The sequence below is a fragment of the Musca domestica genome, unplaced genomic scaffold (genome assembly GCF_030504385.1).
Source record: "Musca domestica strain aabys unplaced genomic scaffold, Musca_domestica.polishedcontigs.V.1.1 30, whole genome shotgun sequence".
Classification (NCBI taxonomy): domain Eukaryota; kingdom Metazoa; phylum Arthropoda; class Insecta; order Diptera; family Muscidae; genus Musca; species Musca domestica.
Window position 1 is genome coordinate 10,050,534 of NW_026712300.1, and position 26,363 is coordinate 10,076,896.

Genomic DNA, 26,363 nt, shown 5'->3' on the forward strand with positions numbered 1-26,363 from the left:
GATGCAATGGACCGATATTGACCATTTTCGCATCAGATCTAGTGCACCTTACGCAAATATTAGGATTTGCATATTTGGAGCAAAATCGGATCATCCTTCCTCTTTCTGTACAATAAATTATTTTCAGAAGGAGGGACCGTTATTGCCCATCTCCAAACTTGATCTAAGTTTTGACAAAAATATTACGATGTACCAAGTTTGGACCAAATCGGTTACTACCTTTGAAAGTTATCGTGCGCACCAGCTAGACGGACGGATGGACGAACATCGCCAGATCGACTCCAAATGTCCCGAACCGGATTTGGTTCACAGCGACCTAGTGTTTAAAACCGTTATTTTGACTAGGCACGTGCATATGCATATTGGTTTTAATTTTTCTGTCAGGTAACAGATGGCGTGGATCGAGACATAACATATTTTCCACAACCAACGCCATCTATTGACAAAAAGTAACAATGTAATGTCCCATCTTATTATATTATATGTCTTTGTATATACCCTCTCTAGCCATGTGGCTAATGGTATAATAAATGTTATGAAACATTGGTAGGTCTATTGTATTTAATGATAAAAAAAATTGTACCATTTATAATACATTACCGAATTCATCTGTTCCAAAAAAAAAATAAATAAATAAATAAATAAAAGTAACATGCCCCAGTACGGATTTGAACTCCCATACCAGCGCTCGAGAACAGTTGGCCTTAACCAACCCATGAAAATTAAAATGCAGGTATTTATAGTTCAGTTTTGTTCTACTTTTTTATTACTATTATTAGATGGAATATATTCTGGACATGATGCCTATTACTACTTTTTATAATTCAGATCAAAGACTTCTGTTAATTTTATATATTTGGTTCACAATATCGATGTATCAAAAAGTTCATGCCAAATTATGAAAAATGAAATTTGTTACTCCCACTTTGCTCACAGCTGATATAGGAATAAAAATATGAATTTTTCCGCAAAAAGCCAAGAAGGGAATATTAGATAAACGCTGTTATAATTTAAATAATAGAATGCACATATTGTTATTTTGCTCATTTTTTTTAATAAAATTATTTTTGTACCAAAATGAACAGTTTATTTGGTTGATGTATACAGATGTTAAGCTGTTGCCCTTTCATGTAGTTGCATTTCTCACAAAAAACCATTCCCTTTAGTATACATTGAAGCTAGCGGCCATCCACATGTAAAACTATTTTTTTATTTGGATTGCGTAATCATCAATAGCCTTGTGGCTCAATTGGTAGGCGGCTGGCGCTGAGGTCTTTATGTTGATTGCGACCCAGGTGACCCTTGTTCAATTCCTGGTAAGGTCATATTTTTAAACGCAAGTTTTTTTTAAGAAATTTATTAGTTGAATCATTTTCCACTGATACCTGTATTTCATAGGTTGTTTTTGAGCATCAGTGACTCTCGTTTCAAATTTTAGAATTTTGGCTCATTCCGCATGGTCAATACTAATATTCTGCTTTTAGTACACTTAAGCGATTTTTGTACACACAAAAAATCAGCCTTATCACACGTCTACGAACCAAGACAACTATATTCAGGGAAATATATCAAATACAGCTCAGTAATATCTTGGACAAATATTATCGAGATCGGTTCAGATTTGGATATAGCTCCCACATATATCTCTAATTGTGCACCAAATGCGCAATACAAGTCCGAATTTAAAAGATACAAATGCTTCGGCATACTTCGGCATTAAAGTTCAGACCTTATATTATAATTATAATCATAGCGTGTACAGTGTTGCCCATATTCGACGGACCCATCTGGCAACGCCATAACTTTTGACAGAGATGTCACATCGTTTAATGACGTACCGCGTTTGAAGCGTCAGTCCAAGCAGATTTTTACCATGAACCAATACGCGCCACGTGAGCGCTCTGAAATAGTCAATTGAAGTCAATTGTGAAAATTCAACGTGCTTTTAAAACATTAAAATATGTGAGAAGTGTGCCTTCTAAGAACACCATTAAGCGTTTATACGAAAAATTTTCGACTGGTACGGCTCTTTTTAATCCGAAGAGGCCATATAATATCGGCCATAGAATATCGCTGCCGTACGAGCCAGTGTTGAGAGGTCCCCAAGAACATCCCAAAAACGCCGTTCTCAGCAGTTGGGCATGGCTCGGTCCAATTTACAACGGATTATTCGCTTTGATATGCATTTGTTCCCGTTCAAAATTCAATTGACGCAAAGAATGTTGCCTGCGGACAAGCCTCGTCGATTGGAATGGGCCCAAAGGTCCGTCGAATATGGGCAAACCTGTATGTTTGAAGAAGTATACCAGAAGGAGTGGAGCGATATATCCCATGTTCACACCAGACTTTGGGTTAATTAAAATGTTGTGATGTGTGTAATTTGAAGAGAACTGGATGTTTATTTTGGATTTTATGGTAGTTTTTGTTATTCAAAGCCTTTACCCTTTCCTTTGAGGGAGATACAAGAACAAATGGTCCGATTTCTACCCTATTTAGAACAGATCTTGTGTTGATAGAAATACTCAGACGTTGCAAATCTAAGTGGAATTGGATTTTAATTCCGCGTTTTATGAGCTTAATGGATATTCAAAATTTCGATATTTTGTGGGGGAGGTACTAGAAAGAGGGGTCCGATATGTTCCATCTTAACACTTGATCTTGGGTTGATAAAAAATATTAGGATGTCTGAAATTTTAAGATAATTGGACTTTTACATCACATTTTATAAGAGCTGTAATTATTCAAAATGTTGAGCCTTTGTGGGGTAGGTACTTGATGGAGTGGACCGATATTGTCCATTTTCGCACCTGACCTAGCACTGATGCAAATATTAGGATTTGCAAGGTTGGACCGAAATTGGATTATCGTTTTTCTTTCTGCGCAGAAAATATATTTTTTGAAAATTTCGAACTTTTGTGGGTAGTTATTACGATGTTCCAAGTTTGGACCAAATTGATACTCCCGGACGGACATCGCTTGTTTTATTTTACTGTTTTAACCGTATCAAAGGATATGTATCCTGTACCATTTATATACATTACCGAATTCATTAGTTTTATGTTCCAAAAAATAAATAAAAAAATATGTAAATGAAAGTAACATGCCCAGTACGGGTTTGAACTCCCATACCAGCGCACGATTTGCTATTTTTGTCCTCCGCAGCCGTAATATGCACTCTGTAACAAAAATATTTGGGGAAATATATCAAATGCAGCTCGGAAATACCTTTCTTCAATTTTATCGAGATCGGTTCAGATTTGGATATAGCTCCCATATATAACTTCGTCCGATTTACCTTTTATTGTGCACCAAACGTCTAATATTTGCCCAAATGGGATGGAATTTGTCACATATTGAGTCTAGAAGCTAGTATGCCAAATTTGATGATGGGCTAAGATATAGCTCTATCTCCAATATATATTGTTCATCCGGTTTGTTGTATTTGCTACCGCAGCCGTAATATGCACTCCGTAACAACGATATTCTGTTCAGATTTGTTCAAGATTCTGTTCAAGAAGAGATTCGACACGCTAAGTGTCTAGTTATCATGGTTACCCAGAAATACTATTTTGAAACCGACTACCAATTACTAAAAAGAAAGGAGAAACTTCCACCTAGCAGCAGTCTGGTTACTTTAAATCCGTATCTAGACACAGATGGTCTTATAAGATCCAACGGTCGCCTTGTACAATCCCCTGCGTTAACATATAGTGAAAGATACCCCATTTTGCTACCATACATTTCCAAATTGTCGCAATTATTGGTCGAATTTACACATAAAGTAACTTTACATGGGGGAAATCAACTCATGACTCGAATCCTACGTTCTGAATTTTGGATATTCAAATTAAAAATTTTAATCAAGAAAACAATCCACAACTGCAAAATTTGCAACTTATATCGAAAACACAATCAAAATCAAATTATGGCTTCTCTTCCGCCTGAGCGTACTTCACTTGCAAGACTCTTCTACAATACTGGGTTGATTTTGCGGGCCCTTTTAATATAAAGAACTATGTGTGCGTTTTATATGTTTTGCTACCAAGGCAATTCACTTAGAAGCAACTAGCGATCTGTCCACAGAATCTTTTTTAGCTGCGTTCGCTCTATTTATAAGTCGAAGAGGATGTCCCTCCTGTGTATATTCAGATAATGGAACGAACCTTGTGGGTGCCGCTAAATCCCTAAAAAAGGGCAAAGCAGAATTCCTTAGAAACTTTAGAACTCTCGCCGTTAATCAAAATGTCCATAAAAACTTGCAATGGAAATTCATTCCTCCGGGCGCTCCACACATGGGTGGATTGTGGGAGGCCGGTGTTAAATCCTTTAAGACTCATTTACGGAAAAGCTTCCCAAGTCTTAATTATACCTTTGAAGAATTTACTACCATACTGATTCGTATAGAAGCTTGTCTCAATTCAAGACTCGTGAGCCCTGCTAGTGACGACCCTAATGAAATTGCTCCCTTAACACCAGCCCATTTCCTCATTGGAGCTCCTCTGCTCGAACCAGCTTAACCTGACATGTCCGATTCTGATATTTCGTATGTTAATCGTTGGAAGCAACTCAAAGTTATATCCCAACATTTTTGTCATAGATGGAAAAATGAATATCTAAGTGAACTTCATAGAAGACACAAATGGAAATATCAAAAGGATAACTTAAAGAATTGTTATCTAGTGGTCATAAGGCATGATCGGTTGTCGCCAACAGAATGGAGATTGGGACGTATTGTCAAAACTTACCAGGGGGTCGACAATAACATTAGAGTTGTAGACATTAAAACTTCCCTTGGCATAACTAGCCGACCCATTACAAAAGTCGTCAAACTATTTACCGACTGAGGGTACTGCCGCAATTGCTTGGCAAGGAGTCATTTGGCACCAGATTGTACATGTTTAACCGGTTGTCGAAGATGTGATCATCGACACCACACTCTCCTCCATGGGGCTCCGCAGCTGGACAACACGTTGCAGCCTGCGCCCATAGTAATACCACCATTTTCTTGGGATTTAGTTTTTGTTCCAACCGCCGTGGTACGTATTGCAATTGAAAGTGCTGACACCTGGAAGACAGTAAGAGCGTTGATTTGCCAATCGGCATCCATGTCAAAAATTGCATACTCCGCGTTCCAAAGACTTGGCCTTAGATCATTTATGTACAGAAACAGACGATTTGCAGCGTTCAAAATCATGGCCAGAAACCCAAACAACATTTGGGCTTTAAAGGTAAACGCTTTGATATGGATGACTTGCCTCGAAAACCCTATTCGGACCCTTTACTTGAAGACCCAACTTCCTACTTTACGCAACAAGCTCTCGCTGACCCAGACCCCTGCAGCAACATCCCAATAGACTTGGAATTGGACGCAGATACCTACTCAGTCATTCGACAAGATGGTTGTACTCCTGCCGGAATTGGTGACGTCCAGGCGTTCCAGACCAAACTAGGATATGTATTTTCAGGCCCTATAAAATATATGCCCACTAATTGAACTCATTTGATTGACAGATATCACGGCGGGGGAGGCATGTACATGAATGTACCCAACATATGTTACATGTTACTATTTTTTTGCTCAACAATGTGCGTGCTATTTATTTGGCGCACCACTGTACCGTAGCGGTACGCATTTAATATGCACACACACATGCATACGCAAGCGGTACCACAGACAAATGAAAATATAGACAACGAAATGCTCTCACCGTTTATCTTCGAAAAAAATCGGATCACCAGATGTCGTCCATATCGTTTCAGGGGTTTGAGTGGGAATTTTGAAGTCACTCAATTCAAAAATGTTAGAAATAACAAAAACTGTAGGACATTTGTCAGCTGAAAATTATTTCATAATAAAAGAAATGTGAAAAGCACGTGATGACATCGAAAAATATGGGAATATTCCAGTGAAATTCTTGAAAAACGATAAAATGTGTTTTCGAAGTCGAGTGGCTTGAACGCGTAAATCAGCATGTTGACTATGCAAAACATGATGAGAGCCATCTGGAAAAAAAGACAAAACTAACTTTTCGTTGTCTATATCTTAATTTGTCTATGGCGGTACCAAACTATTATGTATTTACAAGTCTTCGTTCTCTTTTCCATTCAGCATTGGAAAAGTTAAAGCAAAAATGCGGTTGGTGACGGCTTTGATTAGAACGAGATGTTCATTCGAAGTTTTGCGTAAAATCGATCAACACGATACTTGACCCCGCAGCCGTGATAAAGTGAAGTGAAAGTTAAATTTTAAAATACAAAAAAATAACAAAAAAATTTATCGTGAATTGTGATATTATTTAAAACCTTAAAATAATACATTTACCTATAAAACTATTTTTATCTTTGAAAACTATTCTTATCTTTGAAAACTGTAATTACATTTGGAAAAAATATACTTACCGTAGAAAAAATATTGAAAAAAAAAAAGGAAAAAAATACTTACCTGTGAAATTCTATACCTGCCCTTAAAATTGTAACCTTTACTTACCATATTTAAAAAACTCAAAATTAAGTGAAATAAAAAACTAAATAAATTGTTTAAAAAAAAGAAGGTTTAAACAATATCCATGAAGCTCAAAAAATGCGAAATTAACATTCGATTCCATTCAGACATCAGTCGGTTTTGCCTACAGATGTATATCCCAGCCTTGAGTTATGATTATTCAAACTGTTTACACTCTTTTAAATTCGGACTTGTATTGCCCATTTCTTACACAATTAATTTGAAATCGAATAAAGATATATATGGGAGTTATATCCAAATCTGAACCGATCTCGATAAAATTTGGCCAAGATATTATTGAGCTGTAATTGATATATTTCCCTGAATATCGTTGTTACGGAGTTCATATTACGGCTGTGGGTAACAAATACAAATAGAGTCGACTGATATTGCCCATTGTCGCACCTGACAAAGCACTGACGCAAATATTAGGATTTACATAGTTGGAGCAAAATTGGATTATCGTCTCTCTTTCTGTGCAGAAAATATATATACATATAGATATATTTTTTGTTTTTTTTTTTTGAAAATTTCGACCTTTTGTGGGAAGGCACCAGAAAGTGGACAGATATATTCCTTCTTAACACCAGACCTTGGGTAATTAAAATTATTGGGATGTGTGAAAGTTGAAGACAATCGGATTTTTACATCACATTTTATAAGAGTTGTAATTATTAAAAATGTTGACCCATTGTGTGAGAGGTACTAGATGCAATGGACCGATATTGACCATTTTCGCATCAGATCTAGTGCACCTTACGCAAATATTAGGATTTGCATATTTGGAGCAAAATCGGATCATCCTTCCTCTTTCTGTACAATAAATTATTTTCAGAAGGAGGGACCGTTATTGCCCATCTCCAAACTTGATCTAAGTTTTGACAAAAATATTACGATGTACCAAGTTTGGACCAAATCGGTTACTACCTTTGAAAGTTATCGTGCGCACCAGCTAGACGGACGGATGGACGAACATCGCCAGATCGACTCCAAATGTCCCGAACCGGATTTGGTTCACAGCGACCTAGTGTTTAAAACCGTTATTTTGACTAGGCACGTGCATATGCATATTGGTTTTAATTTTTCTGTCAGGTAACAGATGGCGTGGATCGAGACATAACATATTTTCCACAACCAACGCCATCTATTGACAAAAAGTAACAATGTAATGTCCCATCTTATTATATTATATGTCTTTGTATATACCCTCTCTAGCCATGTAGCTAATGGTATAATAAATGTTATGAAACATTGGTAGGTCTATTGTATTTAATGATAAAAAAAATTGTACCATTTATAATACATTACCGAATTCATCTGTTCCAAAAACAAAAATAAATAAATAAATAAAAGTAACATGCCCCAGTACGGATTTGAACTCCCATACCAGCGCTCGAGAACAGTTGGCCTTAACCAACCCATGAAAATTAAAATGCAGGTATTTATAGTCCAGTTTTGTTCTACTTTTTTATTACTATTATTAGATGGAATATATTCTGGACATGATGCCTATTACTACTTTTTATAATTCAGATCAAAGACTTCTGTTAATTTTATATATTTGGTTCACAATATCGATGTATCAAAAAGTTCATGCCAAATTATGAAAAATGAAATTTGTTACTCCCTTAAATTATTTCTTTCCACTTTGCTCACAGCTGATATAGGAATAAAAATATGAAATTTTCCGCAAAAAGCCAAGAAGGGAATATTAGATAAACGCTGTTATAATTTAAATAATAGAATGCACATATTGTTATTTTGCTCATTTTTTTTAATAAAATTATTTTTGTACCAAAATGAACAGTTTATTTGGTTGACGTATACAGATGTTAAGCTGTTGCCCTTTCATGTAGTTGCATTTCTCACAAAAAACCATTCCCTTTAGTATACATTGAAGCTAGCGGCCATCCACATGTAAAACTATTTTTTTTATTTGGATTGCGTAATCATCAATAGCCTTGTGGCTCAATTGGTAGGCGGCTGGCGCTGAGGTCTTTATGTTGATTGCGACCCAGGTGACCCTTGTTCAATTCCTGGTAAGGTCATATTTTTAAACGCAAGTTTTTTTTTAAGAAATTTATTAGTTGAATCATTTTCCACTGATACCTGTATTTTATAGGTTGTTTTTGAGCATCAGTGACTCTCGTTTCAAATTTTAGAATTTTGGCTCATTCCGCATGGTCAATACTAATATTCTGCTTTTAGTACACTTAAGCGATTTTTGTACACACAAAAAATCAGCCTTATCACACGTCTACGAACCAAGACAACTATATTCAGGGAAATATATCAAATACAGCTCAGTAATATCTTGGACAAATATTATCGAGATCGGTTCAGATTTGGATATAGCTCCCACATATATCTCTAATTGTGCACCAAATGCGCAACACAAGTCCGAATTTAAAAGATACAAATGCTTCGGCATACTTCGGCATTAAAGTTCAAACCTTATATTTATTATATTTGAAGAGAACTGGATGTTTATTTTGGATTTTATGGTAGTTTTTGTTATTCAAAGCCTTTACCCTTTCCTTTGAGGGAGATACAAGAACAAATGGTCCGATTTCTACCCTATTTAGAACAGATCTTGTGTTGATAGAAATACTCAGACGTTGCAAATCTAAGTGGAATCGGATTTTAATTTCGCGTTTTATGAGCTTAATGGATATTCAAAATTTCGATATTTTGTGGGGGAGGTACTAGAAAGAGGGGTCCGATATGTTCCATCTTAACACCTGATCTTGGGTTGATAAAAATATTAGGATGTCTGAAATTTGAAGATAATTGGACTTTTACATCACATTTTATAAGAGCTGTAATTATTCAAAATGTTGAGCCTTTGTGGGGTAGGTACTTGATGGAGTGGACCGATATTGTCCATTTTCGCACCTGACCTAGCACTGACGCAAACATTAGGATTTGCAAGGTTGGACCGAAATTGGATTATCGTTTTTCTTTCTGCGCAGAAAATATATTTTTTGAAAATTTCGAACTTTTGTGGGGAGATATTACGATGTTCCAAGTTTGGACCAAATTGATACTCCCTTCGAGGGTTATCGTGCGCACCAGCCAGCCGGACAGACGGACGGACATCGCTTGTTTTATTTTACTGTTTTAACCGTATCAAATGATATGTATCCTGTACCATTTATATACATTACCGAATTCATTAGTTTTATGTTCCAAAAAATAAATAAAAAAATATGTAAATGAAAGTAACATGCCCAGTACGGATTTGAACTCCCATACCAGCGCACGATTTGTTATTTTTGTCCTCCGCAGCCGTAATATGCACTCTGTAACAAAAATATTTGGTGAAATATATCAAATGCAGCTCGGAAATACCTTTCTTCAATTTTATCGAGATCGGTTCAGATTTGGATATAGCTCCCATATATAACTTCGTCCGATTTACCTTTTATTGTGCACCAAACGTCTAATATTTGCCCAAATGGGATGGAATTTGTCACATATTGAGTCTAGAAGCTAGTATGCCAAATTTGATGATGGGCTAAGATATAGCTCTATCTCCCATATATATTGTTCATCCGGTTTGTTGTATTTGCTACCGCAGCCGTAATATGCACTCCGTAACAACGATATTCTGTTCAGATTTGGATATAGCTCCCAGATGAAATTTTGCAAAGATCTTTTGTTTGGCCCAAGGACGAACCCTATTGAAATTGGAGATAATCGGTCAAAATTTAGATATAGCTCCCATATATATCTTCGTCCGATTTGCCTTTTATTGTGCACCAAACGTGTAATATCAGCCCGAATGGTATGGAATTTTGCATATACACCCAAATTAGGCCTGAAAATATGTGTGCCAAATTTGATCGAAATCGGTTCAGATATAGCTATAGCTCCCATATATATTTTTCATCCGATTTGTTATTTTTGTCCACCGCCGCCGTATTATGCACTCTGTAACAACAATATTTGGGGAAATATATCAAATGCAGCTCAGAAATACCTTTGCTAAATTTGATCGAGATCGGTTCAGATTTGGATATAGCTCCCATTTATAACTTCGTCCGATTTACTTTTTATTGTGCACCAAACGTCTAATATTTGTCCAAATGGGATGGAATTTGGCACTTACGACCGAATTGAGTCTAGAAGCTAGTATGTCAAATTTGGTGAAGATCGACATAGCACTGACGCATTTATTAGGTTGTGCAAAGTTGGAGAAAAATAGGATTGTCACATCTCTTTTTCTGTGCAAAAAATATATTTTTTTTTTTTGAAAAATTCGACCACAAGGAGTGAACCGATATATTCCATATTAACACTAGACTTTGGGTCAATATAAATATTGGGATGTGTGAAATTTGAAAATAATCGGACTCTTACATCACATTTTATGAGAGTTGAAATTATTCAAAATTGTATTATCCTTTCTCTTTCTGTGCAAAGAATATATATTTTGAAAAATTCGATCTTTTGTGGGGGAGGTACCAAAAGGAGTGGACCGATATGGCCCATCTCCGAACTTGATCTAAGTTTGACAAAAATATTACGATGTCCTAAGTTTGGACCAAATCGGATACTCCCTTTGAGAGTTATCGTGCGCACCAGCCAGAAAGACAGACAGACGGACGGACGGACATCGCTAGATCGACTCCTAATGTTCTGAAACGGATTTGGTTCAAGGAGACCTAGGGTCTATACCCGTTATTTCGACTAGGCACGTTTTGACGTATCAAATGATATATAGCCTCTGTAGCCATATTACTGAGCGTATAAAGATGGTAGAGATCGGAAAACGCTCAAGGAAAGCGAAATAACACCCAACACTGCCAACTCCTTTTGGTACCACTCCCAAAAAGGGTCACAATTTCAAATATTTATATGTGTCATAACTTGCGAAAGAAGTCGGCTATTCTTTACAACTTGCTATATCTAAATATGTCTCTTAACCAGAAATCTGATATAAATATGTTTTTTTTTTATCGAAATTTATTGTTCTACTAAACATATTGGATATAAATGTTACATTTCGTTCAAATTTTTCACATACCTATATTTTTACCCTATACCACAAGGTGGGTATTATGTCTTTATGCATTTGTTTGTAATAGGCAAAAGGAAACGAGAGAGACCCATAGTTTCTTTTGATGATATGCATGTCCGTCCGTCCGTCTGTCCATGTATTTTTGTAAACAATGTACAGTTCCCATTTATTGCCCGATCCCGTTTATTCCCCGATTTTGTAAAAATCATTTGTTTGGCCCAAGGACGAACCCTATTGAAATTGGAGATAATCGGTAAAAATTTAGATATAGCTCCCATATATATCTTCGTCCGATTTGCCTTTTACTGTGCACCAAACATACTATCAGCCCGAATAGTATGGAATTTTGCACATACAACCAAATTAGGCCTGAAAATAAGTATGCCAAGACAGGTTTGCCCATATTCGACGGACCTATCTGGCAACGCCATAACTTTTGATAGAGATGTAACATCGCTTAATGACATACCGCGTTTCAAGCGTCAGTCCAAGCAGATTTTTACCATGAACCAATACACGCCACGCGAGCGCTCTGAAATTTACCTTCAACAGAAGAAGTCAATTGTGAAAACTCAACGTGCTTTTAAAAGTGCGCCTTCTAAGAACACCATTAAGCGTTTATACGAAAAATTTTCGACTGGTAAGGCTCTTTCTAATCCGAAGAGTCGACCAAGGCGATCGACCGAGAATATCGCTGCCGTACGAGCCAGTGTTGAGAGGTCCCCAAGAACATCCCAAAAACGCCGTTCTCAGCAGTTGGGCATGGCTCGGTCCACTTTACAACGGATTATTCGCATTGATTTGCATTTGTTCCCGCACAAAATTCAATTGACGCAAAGAATGTTGCCTGCGGACAAGCCTCGTCGATTGGAATGGGCCCAAAGGTGCGTCGAATATGGGCAACCCTGTATATAGATATAGCTATAGCTCCCATATATATATTGTTCATCCGATTTGTTATTTTTGTCCTCCACAGCCGTAATATGCACTCTGTAACAAAAATATTTGGGGAAATATATCAAATGCAGCTTATAATCATAGCGTGTATGTTTGAAGAAGTGTACCAGAAGGAGTGGAGCGATATATCCCATGTTCACACCAGACCTTGGGTTAATAAAAAAGTTGTGATGTGTGTAATTTGAAGAGAACTTGATGTTTGTTTTGGATTTTATGGTCGTTTTTATTATTCAAAACATTTACCCTTTTCTTTTTGGGGAAGGTACAAGAAAAAATGGTCCGACTGCTAACATATTTAGAACAGATCTTGTGTTGATAGAAATACTCAGACGTTGCAAGTCTAAGTGGAATCGGATGTTAATTTCGCGTTTTATGAGCTTAATGGATATTCAAAATTTCGATATTTTGTGGGGGAGGTACTAGAAAGAGTGGTCCGATATGTTCCATCTCGGAGTGGACCGATATTGTCCATTTTCGCACCTGACCTAGCACTGACGCAAATATTAGGATTTGCAAGGTTGGAGAATTGGATTATCGTTTTTCTTTCTGCGCAGAAAATATATTTTTTGAAAATTTCGACCTTTTGTGGGGAGTTATTACGATGTTCCAAGTTTGGACCAAATCGATACTCCATTCGAGGGTTATCGTGCGGACATCACTTTTTTACTGTTTTAACCGTATCAAATGATATATATCCTGTACCATTTATATACATTACCGAATTCATTGGTTTTATGTTCCAAAAAAAAAAAATAAATAAATAAATGAAAGTAACATGCCCCAGTACGGATTTGAACTCCCATACCAGCGCTCGAGAACAGTTGGCCTTAAACAACCCATGAAAATTAAAATGCAGGTATTTATAGTTCAGTTTTGTTCTACTTTTTTATTACTATTATTAGATGGAATATATTCTGGACATGATGCATATTACTACTTTTTATAATTCAGATCAAAGACTTCTGTTAATTTTAAATATTTGGTTCACAATATCGATGTATCAAAAAGTTCATGCCAAATTATGAAAAATGAAATTTGTTACTCCCTTAAATTATTTCTTTCCACTTTTCTCACAGCTGATATAGGAATAGAAATATGAAATTTTCCGCAAAAAGCCAAGAAGGGAATATTAGATAAACGCTATTATAATTTAAATAATAGAATGCACATATTGTTATTTTGCTCATTTTTTTAATAAAATTATTTTTGTACCAAAATGAACAGTTTATTTGGTTGACGTATACAGATGTTAAGCTGTTGCCCTTTCATGTAGTTGCATTTCTCACAAAAAAACATTCCCTTTAGTATACATTGAAGCTAGCGGCCATCCACATGTAAAACTATTTTTTATACCCTCCACCATACTATGGAGGGTATATTAATTTTGTCATTCCGTTTGTAACTCCTCGAAATACTCATGTCAGATCCAACAAAGTATATATATTCTTGATCAGCGTAAAATTCTAAGACGATCTAGCCAAGCCCGTCTGTCTGTCTGTGTGTCGGTCTGTCTGTTTGTTTGTTTGTCTGTCTGTTGTAATCACGCTATCTTTCCAACAAATTGAGATAGAAGGCTTAAATTTTGCACACATGTATATTTTGCCAGTAGGCAGGTTAAGTTCGTAAATGGGCCATGTAGGTCCAATAAATCATGTAGCCCCCATATAACGGTACCCCCCGATATTCGGTATTTTGATGATTTTTGCGACATTATTCACCGGAATTGTTTCAAATTTGGCTTTTGAAGTTCGTAATGGATACTACAGCCTAAGACAGAAAATAATCTATGTTGATGATTTTAGCGACATTATTTACCGGAATCGTTTCAAAGTTAGCATTTGAAGTTCTTAATAGATGCTGCAGCATTAAACAGAAAATGGGCCATTTAGGTCCACATCTTCGTATAGCCCCCATATACCGTACCCGCGATATTCGGTATTTTGATGATTTTAGCGACATTATTTACCGGGATTGTTTCAAATTTCGCATGTGAAGTTCTTAATGGATACTTCAGCCCATGCCAGAAAATTGTCTGTGCAGGTCCACGTCTTCGTATAGCCCCCATATAACGGTACAACCTATATTCGGTGTTTTGATGATTTTAGCTACATTATAAACAGATTTTTCTTCAAGTTTCGCATTTAAATATTGTAATAACTTGTGAAAATATAGCCCCCATATACCGTACCCCCCTATATTCGGTATGTTGATGATTTTAGCGACATTATTTACCGGGATTGTTTCAAATTTCGCATGTGAAGTTCGTAATGTATACTTCAGCCCATGCCAGCAAATTGTCTGTGCAGGTCCACGTCCTCATATAGCCCCCATATAACGGTAGCCCCCGATATTCGGTATTTTGATGATTTTAGCGACATTATTTAGCGAAATCGGTCCAAATTTGGTATTTGAAGTTCGTAATAGGTACTGCAGCATAAAACAGAAAATGGGCCATATAGGTCCACGTCCTCATATAGCCCCAATATAACGGTAGCCCCCGATATTCGGTATTTTGATGATTTTAGCGACATTGTTTACCGGAATCGTTTCAAATTTGGTATTTGAAGTTCGTAATGGATTCGTAATCCTAAGTCAAAAAATGAGCCATGTAGGTCCACGTCCTCATATAGCCCCCATATACCGTACCCCCCGATATTCGGTATTTTGATGATTTTAGCGACATTATTTACCGGGATTGTTTCAAATTTCGCATGCGAAGTTCGTAATGGGTACTTCAGCTCATGCCAGCAAATTGTCTGTGCAGGTCCACGTCCTCATATAGCCCCCATGTAACGGTAGCCTCCGATATTCGGTATTTTGATGATTTTAGCGACATTATTTAGCGAAATCGGCCCAAATTTGGTATTTGAAGTTCGTAATAGGTACTGCAGCATAAAACAGAAAATGGGCCATATAGGTCCACGTCCTCATATAGCCCCAATATAACGGTAGCCCCCGATATTCGGTATTTTGATGATTTTAGCGACATTGTTTACCGGAATCGTTTCAAATTTGGTATTTGAAGTTCGTAATGGATTCGAAATCCTAAGTCAAAAAATGAGCCATGTAGGTCCACGTCCTCATATAGCCCCATATACCGTACCCCATTCCGATATTCGGTATGTTGATGATTTTAGCGACATTATTTACCGGGATTGTTTCAAATTTCGCATTTACCACGTTTTATCCACGTTTTCGTATAGCCCCCATTTAACGGTACCCCCATATTCGGTATTTTAATGATTTTAGCTACATTATAAACAGATTTCTTCAAGATTTCTTCAAGTTTCGCATTTAAATATTATAATAACTTATGACAAAAATTGCCTATACAGGCCCACGTCGTCGTATAAGCATTCGGCATTCTTAAGATATTAACAGAATTTTTAACGGATTTTATTTTTTGGAAATTGCCAAATTTGTACCAAATGGTGGAGGGTATTAAAAGTTCGGCCCGGCCGAACTTACAGCTTTTTTACTTGTTATTATTCAAAACCTTTACCCTTTCTTTTGAGGGAGATACAAGAACAAATGGTCCGATTTCTACCCTATTTAGAACAGATCTTGTGTTGATAGAAATACTCAGACGTTGCAAGTCTAAGTGGAATCGGATTTTAATTTCGCGTTTTATGAGCTTAATGGATATTCAAAATTTCGATATTTTGTGGGGGAGGTACTATAAGAGGGGTCCGGTATGTTCCATCTTAACACAACAACTTAACTTAACTTAACAACACTGACGCAAATATTAGGATTTGCAAGGTTGGACCGAAATTGGAGTATCGTTTTTCTTTCTGCAAATTTCTTGAAAATTTCGACCATTTGTGGGGAGTTATTACCATGTTCCAAGTTTGGACCAAATTGATACTCCCTTCGAGGGTTATCGTGCGCACCAGCCAGCCAGACAGACGGACGGACATCGCTTGTTTTATTTTACTGTTTTCACCGTCTCAAATAATATATATCCTGTACCATTTACATACATTACCGAATTCATTGGTTTTATGTTCCAAAAAAAAAATAAATAAATAAATAAGTAAATGAAAGTAACATGCCCCAGTACGGATTTGAACTCCCATACCAGCGCAAAAAAATAATGTCGCAAAAATCATCAAAATACCGAATATCGGGAGGTACCGTTATATGGGGGCTATATGATTTCTGGGACCTACATGGCCCATTAACGAACTTAACCTGCCTACTGGCAAAATATACATGTGTGCAAAATTTTAGCTTTCTATCTCAATTTGTTCGAAAGATAGCGTGATTAAAACAGACAGACAGACACACAGACAGACAGACTGACTGACAGACGGGCATGGCTAAATCGTCTTAGAATTTTACGCTGATCAAGAATATATATACTTTGTTGGGTCTGACATAAGTATTTCGAGGAGTTACAAACGGAATGACAAAATTAATAGACTCCCATAGTATGGTGGAGGGTATAAAAATGCGCCATGTAGGCCCACGTCCTCATATAGCCCCCATATAACGGTAGACCCCGATATTCGCTATTTTGATGATTTTAGCGACATTATTTAGCGAAAAAGTTCCAAATTTGGTATTTGAATAGATACTGCAGCATAAAACAGAAAATGGGCCATATAGGTCCACGTCCTCATATAGCCCCATTATAACGGTAGCCCCCGATATTCGGTATTTTGATGATTTTAGCGACATTATTTACCGGGAATGTTTCAAATTTCGCATTTAAAGTTCGTAATGGATACTTTAGCCCATGCCAGCAAATTGTCTGTGCAGGTCCACGTTTTCGTACAGCCCCCATTTAACGGTACCCCCATATTCGGTATTTTAATGATTTTAGCTACATTATAAACAGATTTTTCTTCAAGTTTCGCATTTAAATATTGTAATAACTTATGACAAAAATTGCCTATGCAGGCCCACGTCGTCGTATAAGCATTCGGCATTCTTAAGATATTAACAGAATTTTTAACGGATTTTATTTTTTGGAAATTGCCAAATTTGTACCAAATGGTGGAGGGTATTAAAAGTTCGGCCCGGCCGAACTTACAGCTTTTTTACTTGTTATTATTCAAAACCTTTACCCTTTCTTTTGAGGGAGATACAAGAACAAATGGTCCGATTTCTACCCTATTTAGAACAGAACTTGTGTTGATAGAAATACTCAGACGTTGCAAGTCTAAGTGGAATCGGATTTTAATTTCGCGTTTTATGAGCTTAATGGATATTCAAAATTTCGATATTTTGTGGGGGAGGTACTATAAGAGGGGTCCGGTATGTTCCATCTTAACACAACAACTTAACTTAACTTAACAACACTGACGCAAATATTAGGATTTGCAAGGTTGAACCGAAATTGGAGTATCGTTTTTCTTTCTGCAAATTTCTTGAAAATTTCGACCATTTGTGGGGAGTTATTACTATGTTCCAAGTTTGGACCAAATTGATACTCCCTTCGAGGGTTATCGTGCGCACCAGCCAGCCAGACAGACGGACGGACATCGCTTGTTTTATTTTACTGTTTTCACCGTATCAAATAATATATATCCTGTACCATTTACATACATTACCGAATTCATTGGTTTTATGTTCCAAAAAAAAAAAAATAAATAAATAAATAAATAAGTAAATGAAAGTAACATGCCCCAGTACGAATTTGAACTCCCATACCAGCGCACAAGAACAGTTGGCCTAAACCAACCCATGAAAATTAAAATGTGGGTATTTATAGTTCAGTTTTGTTCTACTTTATTATTACTATTATTAGATGGAATATATTCTGGACATGATGCCTATTACTTCTTTTTATACCCTGCACCATACTATGGAGGGTATATTAACTTTGTCATTCCGTTTGTAACTCCTCGAAATACTCATGTCAGACACAACAAAGTATATATATTCTTGATCAGCGTAAAATTCTAAGTCGATTTAGCGATGTCCGTCTGTCTGTCTGTTGTAATCACGCTATCTTTCGAACGAATTGAGATACAAGGTTAAAAGTTTGCACACAGGTTTATTTTTACAGTAGGCAGTTCGTAAATGGGCCATGTAGGTCCACGTTTTCATATAGCCCCCATATTACGGTCCCCATCTTCGAATTGCCCTCATATAACGGTACCTCCCAATATTCGGTATTTTGATGATTTTAGAGATATTATTTACGGGAACGGTTTCAAATTTCGTATTTATAGTTTATAATGGGTACTACAGTTTGTGACCGAAAATTACTTATACAGGTCCACGTCTTCGTATAGCTCCCATATATCGGTACCTCCCAATATTCAGTATTTGATGATTTTAGAGACATTATTTACCGGAATTGTTTTAAATTTCGTATTTGAAGTTCGCATTTGTAAACGAATGTAAAAGAACATTATTATTAGGTTCACGTCTTCTTATATCCCCCATATAACGGAACCTCCCGATATTCGGTTTTTTATGATTCTAAAGACATTATTTACCGGAACTGTTTCAAATTTCGTATTTGTAGTTTACAATGGGTACTACAGAATAGTACAGAAAATTACTTAATCCAGACCCTATATTCTATATTCTTCCTATATCCGATATTTTTCATTTTAGCGGTATTTTCCGACTGATTTTGTTAACATTTCAAATTCTTCTTTACTAGTTTCTTTTTAACCGGAACCATGCGGGCATGCTTTTTTAGGTAGCATTTGCCCCCTCTGTATCTCCAAATTTAGAATCTTCCATATGATTTGCTTGGCTATTTATCATTTCGGTAGAATAAAAATTGTCTTATTTTTCACACAAAAGTAGTGGTCCATCTACCCGCTGTCCTAAGCTCTAACCTCATACGAGATTTCGTGTCCTTGGTCTCTAATTGTGACCTTTGTAACGGCTACAAAATTAGGAAAATTTTCGTGAGGATAGGACGATAATTGCGATCTGTGTATTATAACCCCAACCTGTGTTGTAGGGAAAAATATTATAAAAAGTATACTTCAATATTGTAAGTCAAAATGGAAAAATCGCGTTCGATAAGAAATCGCCGGGATTAAAAATATTCGAGGTTTAATTGAAAATTTGGTTTTTTTTTTATCACAAAAGTCGGTATCTATTTCACCTCCTAAGTTGGAAGGCTTCTGCCCAGTTTTAGCTCTAACCGAATGCTAAATTCCGCAATTGTGACGTATAGAGCCACTACCAAAACGATCATCTCCACAAACCCTAATCTAATCTGGCCCTAACCCCACCTCCAAGCAAAATGTCGTGAGGATCGGTCCACAATTGCAACCTCTAGCGTGATTACAAAATCAAATTCAAATTCATGGACAGACGAACATACTAACTAGATCGACTTAGCTCGGCGAACTAGGAAGATCAAAACTTTCCTGTATGGAAAACGAATATTTCAAGGTGTTACATAAATGTTGGCCCAATCAAGCATATAATACCCCCAACACATAGTGTTGTAGGGTATAAAAAGACATTATTCATAAATCGTCAAAAGGGCGATTAACTGGGGGTACCTTTCTGTGGGAGCTATATTAAAATGTGGAACTATATAAAGAATTTCATGCGACAGAAATGAAACCCCATTACAAATTCTAAATACAATATTTGGAACAAATCTGTGAAAATAAGGCTACTATAGTCGTAATACCGAATTTCGAGCGGCACCGTTTCATGGGGATATGCGATAGTCCCCAATACCAACCATTGTAGACACAAACAAACTTTTTGGAGGTAACGGTAGAAGAGAACCGATATATTTCATCTTCATTCCTAATCTAGTGTCGGTAGAAATATTAGGATTTTATAAGAAATATGGTTACTCAAAGTGTTGACCCTTTGTGGGGGAGCTACCAGATAGGGTGGTCTGCTATATCCTACCTTTACACTAGATCTTGTTTTGGCAGCAATATTAGAATGCGCGAAGTTTGAAAAAATCAGTTGCCTACTTCGCATTTTGGTTATTCAAAATGTTAACTCTTTGGGGGGAGGTACCTAACAGTATATCCCATTTTCACACCATATCTTGTAATGGTTAAGTTATGGACTTGTGTAAAATTTAAATATAATCTGATGAATATTTATCTCTTTATGAGCGGTCTAGGTATTCCAAATTTTGAACCCTTGTGTGGGAGGAATAAAAAGTAGTAGTGCGATTACTTTCATTCTCGTACCTGACCTTGCAGCAATACAAATATTAAGATTGGCAAAGTTTGAACAAATTAACATTTAATCTATACTTATTTTATACTCTTATTTTAAGTTGTAAATAGATTACTTACTACTACGTTTCCTCGGTTTTACTGTATTTGATTCTCGTGTGGTCTCTGAATCATCAGAGATATATACATTTCATTTCCATTACCTTTACCCATATCTTCAAAATCGTCACAGCCTGCTGCTGACAATAACATTTTTGAAAGAGTAGTAACTTTTGCTAAAGGTACAGATACCCTGTATATAGATTTATGAATATCTTTGTTGTGGCCCAAAAAGTTCGCCAGTTTATCTACTGTCGCTTCTTGCACGTGCAACAATTAAGTATACGTTGCAATATGTTTTCTTAACATGGTACCTTTAAGGAGTGTGGTATTTTAGCTCCACATTCGGATGAGAATTTTCGTAATAAAGGGCATGCACGATAATAGCATTTTGATGTCCCACATTTTCCAGGTACACTCCATACATACTTGTTTGATTTTTCAACTCCGGATCTTACCCGAAATTCTAAAATAAGATCAATCGCCTTGGTACAGTGATTGTTTTGATATATTTTCTATAAGGCCAGCTTGTACAATATCAGTAATTGGTTCCTTGTTGTTGTAATTATCAATGGAAAGTCTTTCTATTCCGCCAGCTTTTTGTTTTAAATACTTGTATAAATGCAAGTGTAGCTTGTACGAGATTTCTCCAGTCAGAAAAACTAAAGTTTTCGGTTAATGTAGTCATCGAATCTAGGATTTTAGATTTTAAATGAAATTTTTATGCGCTTTTTGCTCGGTAAATCGATCTTTTTTGTTCTCCTCTGATCTTATCTTCTATGGCTCTTCTGTTTATTTGTGTGGGTGTTTCCTCTACCCAAAGAGAGACGAAGTTATCCAAAGAAGTTTTCAAGTCATAATTTTCAGATTTAATGTATTCATAACGTTGAATTTTTGCATATTTTTTAAATTAAAGTTGTTAAAGATGTTGCTACCGCGGGCGTATTAAGCCCACAACCAAAATTCAACTTTGCTGTATTCCACAAGGCCTCTATAGTTTTGTAAAACAGAAATGGTTTGAATATGTTTTTAAGTTCAGAAACTTCCGGCGCATTTTTTTCAGTTCTTATTTGGTCATGATGATGGCTTTGGCAAAGCTGTTCGGAGAACCTATTGCCATAGCGTATTATCAACTCATCAAACCGAATAGACCTTATTACATCATCGCTTCTGAATACTGGGAAAATTTTAGTTTTCATTTCGGGAGTAGCTATTGGATGCACATATTGAGTCAGTTTTCGGCCCTCAATATAATTAGATCGTGAATTTTTATTTTCGTGACCTTTGGAAAGATGGGCTCGTAATCCATATTTTGTGAAGAATCCTTTGCATTTTTACAGCAAACGTAATCATCTGGTTCTCGCTTTATATGTTTTTGTTGTCTTCAGCTTACTATCAAAATAACAGAGTTTTCCTTTTTCGAAGTGTTATGCAAGAAATCTCCTTGTTTCCTAATTCCACCTATCAATTTAATACGCTCCTTGGTTTTTTTTTTTTTTTTTTTTTGGGAAGTGCCATCGCACGTTTCACAAGTTTCTCGTTCTGGCGTCTTAAAAACAGATGTCTTGCAAACTTGGTTTGCAAAGTTTTGCAAAAGAGACAAAAATGTTTTTTTTTTTTTTTTTTTGATTCTCGGTTCGATGACGGAACAAAGAGCGCTTCGATATTTACTGGAACTGGAATAAGTTCTACAAATGAACTTATATTTGTTTTATCAATGCCCGTATCAGGATAGTATTCGGATATAGTTGTTTCATTTTTGGAAGAGTTAATAGTGGTTCATTCGGTAATTTGTGATAGACTGTTTCCGTGGGATGGTTGCACAACAGTAGAATTCTTAATATTTTCACATCTATGCAAAAACTATGTTCATGTCACTTGTGTCAAGATCAGACAACGATTGAAGGCTCGAGGACGACCGATCACTGGAAATATCTGATACTAGATTGGACGTTGCATTTTCCCATTCCGATATGTTGAATGATGGATGAATGTCACTTGAAACATCATCAAGTGGACTATATTGTTCAGATCCTTCTTTCAGTTGCTGACATGTTTGTGAAACTTCCATTTCTGGTACCAAACCCTCAGTTATTTGAGCCTCAGATAAACTAGTAAATATAAAGGCGTTGGTTATTGAAGTTTCGGTACATTGATGATGCAATGGTGATTTTGATCATTTATTCGGGTGACTGGCATTACAATCTCCTATTGTATTTTTTTTGAAATATTTTCGGATCTCTCAATTGTTTTTTGCTGATTGATTGCCTTTTTTATAACGCTTGCGACTTGAATGTACAGGAAAATGCTCGGGACTCACTGAAACTTGTTTGCTTATTTTGATGGCTGCAGCTTCAGGATTTCTGCAGTTAGTGATAACTTTGAAATGTTATAAGCTGTTGGTGTTAGCAGCATATTTTGATTTGTTTGGCTGGTGAGATTTTTTTATACCCTCCACCAAAAAAGGTATGGAGGGTATATTAAGTTCGTCATTCCGTTTGTTACTCATCGAAATAATCATTTTAGACCCAACAAAGTATATATATTCTTGATCAGCGTAAAATTCTAAGACGATTTAACCCTGTCCGTCCGTCTGTCCGTCTGTTGTAATCATGCTACAGTCTAAACGAATTAAGATAGGAAGCTAAAATTTTGCACAGATCTCTCTTTTGTCTGCAGGCAGGTCAAGTTCGAAGATGGGCTATAGCGGTCCACGATATCGTATAGCCCCCATATAACGGTACCCCCGATATTCGGTATTTTGATGATTTTACCCACATTTTTCAACAGAATTGTCTGAAAATCCACACAAGGAGTTCCTTGTGGGTACTTTATACCTCGGCAGAGAATTATCTATATAGGTCCACGATATCGTATAGCCCCCATGTAACGGTACCCCCCGATATTCGGTATTTTGATGATTTTACCCACATTTTTCAACGGAATTGTCTGAAAATCCACACAAGGAGTTCCTTGTGGGTACTTTATACCTCGGCAGAGAATTGTCTATATAGGTCCACGATATCGTATAGCCCCCATGTAACGGTACCCCCGATATTCGGTATTTTGATGATTTTACCCACATTTTTCAACAGAATTGTCTGAAAATCCACACAAGGAGTTCCTTGTGGGTACTTTATACCTCGGCAGAGAATTATTTATATAGGTCAACAATATCGTATAGCCCCCTATATAACGGTAACCCCCGATGTTCGGTATTTTAACGATAACTGTAACCTCCGATATTCGGTATTTTGATGATGTTAGCCACGCTTTTCAATGGAATTGTCTTAAAATCAACACAAGTAGTTCCTTGTGAGTACTTCACCCCATGAGAGAGAATTGTCTATACAGGTCCACGATATCGTATATCCCCCATATAACGGTACCTCCCGATATTCGGTATTTTATGATTTGACCCACATTTTTCATCGGAATTGTCTGAAAATCCACACAAGGAGTTCCTTGTGGGTACTTTATACCTCGACAGAGAATTATCTATATAGATCCACGATATTGTATAGCCCTCATATAACGGTACACCCGATATTCGGTACTTTGATGTTTTTAGCCATATTTTTCAACAGAAGGGTTACAAGGGGTTCTTTGTACACAAGGGGTTCTTTGTAAGCACTTTACCCACCGACAGAAATTCTCTATATAGGTTAACGATAACGTATAGCTCCCATATAACGGTACCCCGCGATATTCGGTATTCGTTCGGTACTTTGATGATTTTACCCACATTTTTGAACGGAATTGTCTGAAAATCCACACAAGGAGTTCCTTGTGGGTACTTTATACCTCGGCAGAGAATTATCTATATAGGTCCACAATATCGTATAGCCCCCATATAACGGTACCCCCCGATATTCGGTATTTTGATGATTTTACCCACATTTTTCAACGGAATTGTCTGAAAATCCACACAAGGAGCTCCTTGTGAGTACTTTATACCTCGGCAGAGAATTATTTATATAGGTCAACAATATCGTATAGCCCCCTATATAACGGTAACCCCCGATGTTCGGTATTTTAACGATAACTGTAACCTCCGATATTCGGTATTTTGATGATGTTAGCCACGCTTTTCAATGGAATTGTCTTAAAATCAACACAAGTAGTTCCTTGTGAGTACTTCACCCCATGAGAGAGAATTGTCTATACAGGTCCACGATATCGTATATCCCCCATATAACGGTACCTCCCGATATTCGGTATTTTATGATTTGACCCACATTTTTCATCGGAATTGTCTGAAAATCCACACAAGGAGTTCCTTGTGGGTACTTTATACCTCGACAGAGAATTATCTATATAGATCCACGATATTGTATAGCCCTCATATAACGGTACACCCGATATTCGGTACTTTGATGTTTTTAGCCATATTTTTCAACAGAAGGGTTACAAGGGGTTCTTTGTACACAAGGGGTTCTTTGTAAGCACTTTACCCACCGACAGAAATTCTCTATATAGGTTAACGATAACGTATAGCTCCCATATAACGGTACCCCGCGATATTCGGTATTCGTTCGGTACTTTGATGATTTTACCCACATTTTTGAACGGAATTGTCTGAAAATCCACACAAGGAGTTCCTTGTGGGTACTTTATACCTCGGCAGAGAATTATCTATATAGGTCCACAATATCGTATAGCCCCCATATAACGGTACCCCCCGATATTCGGTATTTTGATGATTTTACCCACATTTTTCAACGGAATTGTCTGAAAATCCACACAAGGAGCTCCTTGTGAGTACTTTATACCTCGGCAGAGAATTGTCCTTATAGGTCCACGATATCGTATAGCCCCCATGTAACAGTACCCCCCGATATTCGGTATTTTGATGATTTTACCCACATTTTTCAACGGAATTGTCTGAACATCCACACAAGGAGTTCCTTGTGGGTACTTTATACCTCTGCAGAGAATTATTTATATAGGTCCATAACATCGTATAACCCCCATATAACGGTACCCCCCGTTATTCGGTATTTTGAAGATTTAACCCACATTTTTGAACGGAATTGTCTGAAAATTCACACAAGGAGTTCCTTGTGGGTACTTTATACCTCGGCAGAGAATTATCTATATAGGTCCACAATATCGTATAGCCCCCATATAACGGTACCCCCGATCTTCGGTATTTTGATGATTTTACCCACATTTTTGAACGGAATTGTCTGAAAATCCACACAAGGAGTTCCTTGTTTCTACTTTATACCTCGGCAGAGAATTATCTATATAGATCCACGATATTGTATAGCCCTCATATAACGGTACCCCCGATATTCGATACTTTGATGTTTTTAGCCATATTTTTCAACGGAAGGGTCACAAGGGTTTCTTTGTGAGCACTTTACACACCGACAGAGAATTCTCTATATAGGTTAACGATAACGTATAGCTCCCATATATATCGATACCCCGCGATATTCGGTATTTTGATGATTTTAGCCACATTTTCCAATCGTATTGCCTGAAAATCCACACACGGAGTTCCTTGTGAGTACTTTACACGCAGATATAGATTTGTCTTTATAGGTCCACAATATCGAATATCCCCCCATATATCGGCACCTTCCTATATTAGATATATTAAAGATTTTAAAAGAATTTTTATTGGATTTTATTTTTTTGAAAATTT

The 26,363-nt window shown here is 36.7% G+C and overlaps 1 protein-coding gene across 8 annotated transcripts in view; it reads left to right on the forward strand.

Moving 5' to 3' along the window:
• The window catches only part of LOC105262572 (uncharacterized), a 736,506-nt gene that overhangs the window by 349,030 nt on the left and 361,113 nt on the right, over window positions 1-26,363 (forward strand). The gene's annotated exons all lie outside the window — the stretch shown is intronic.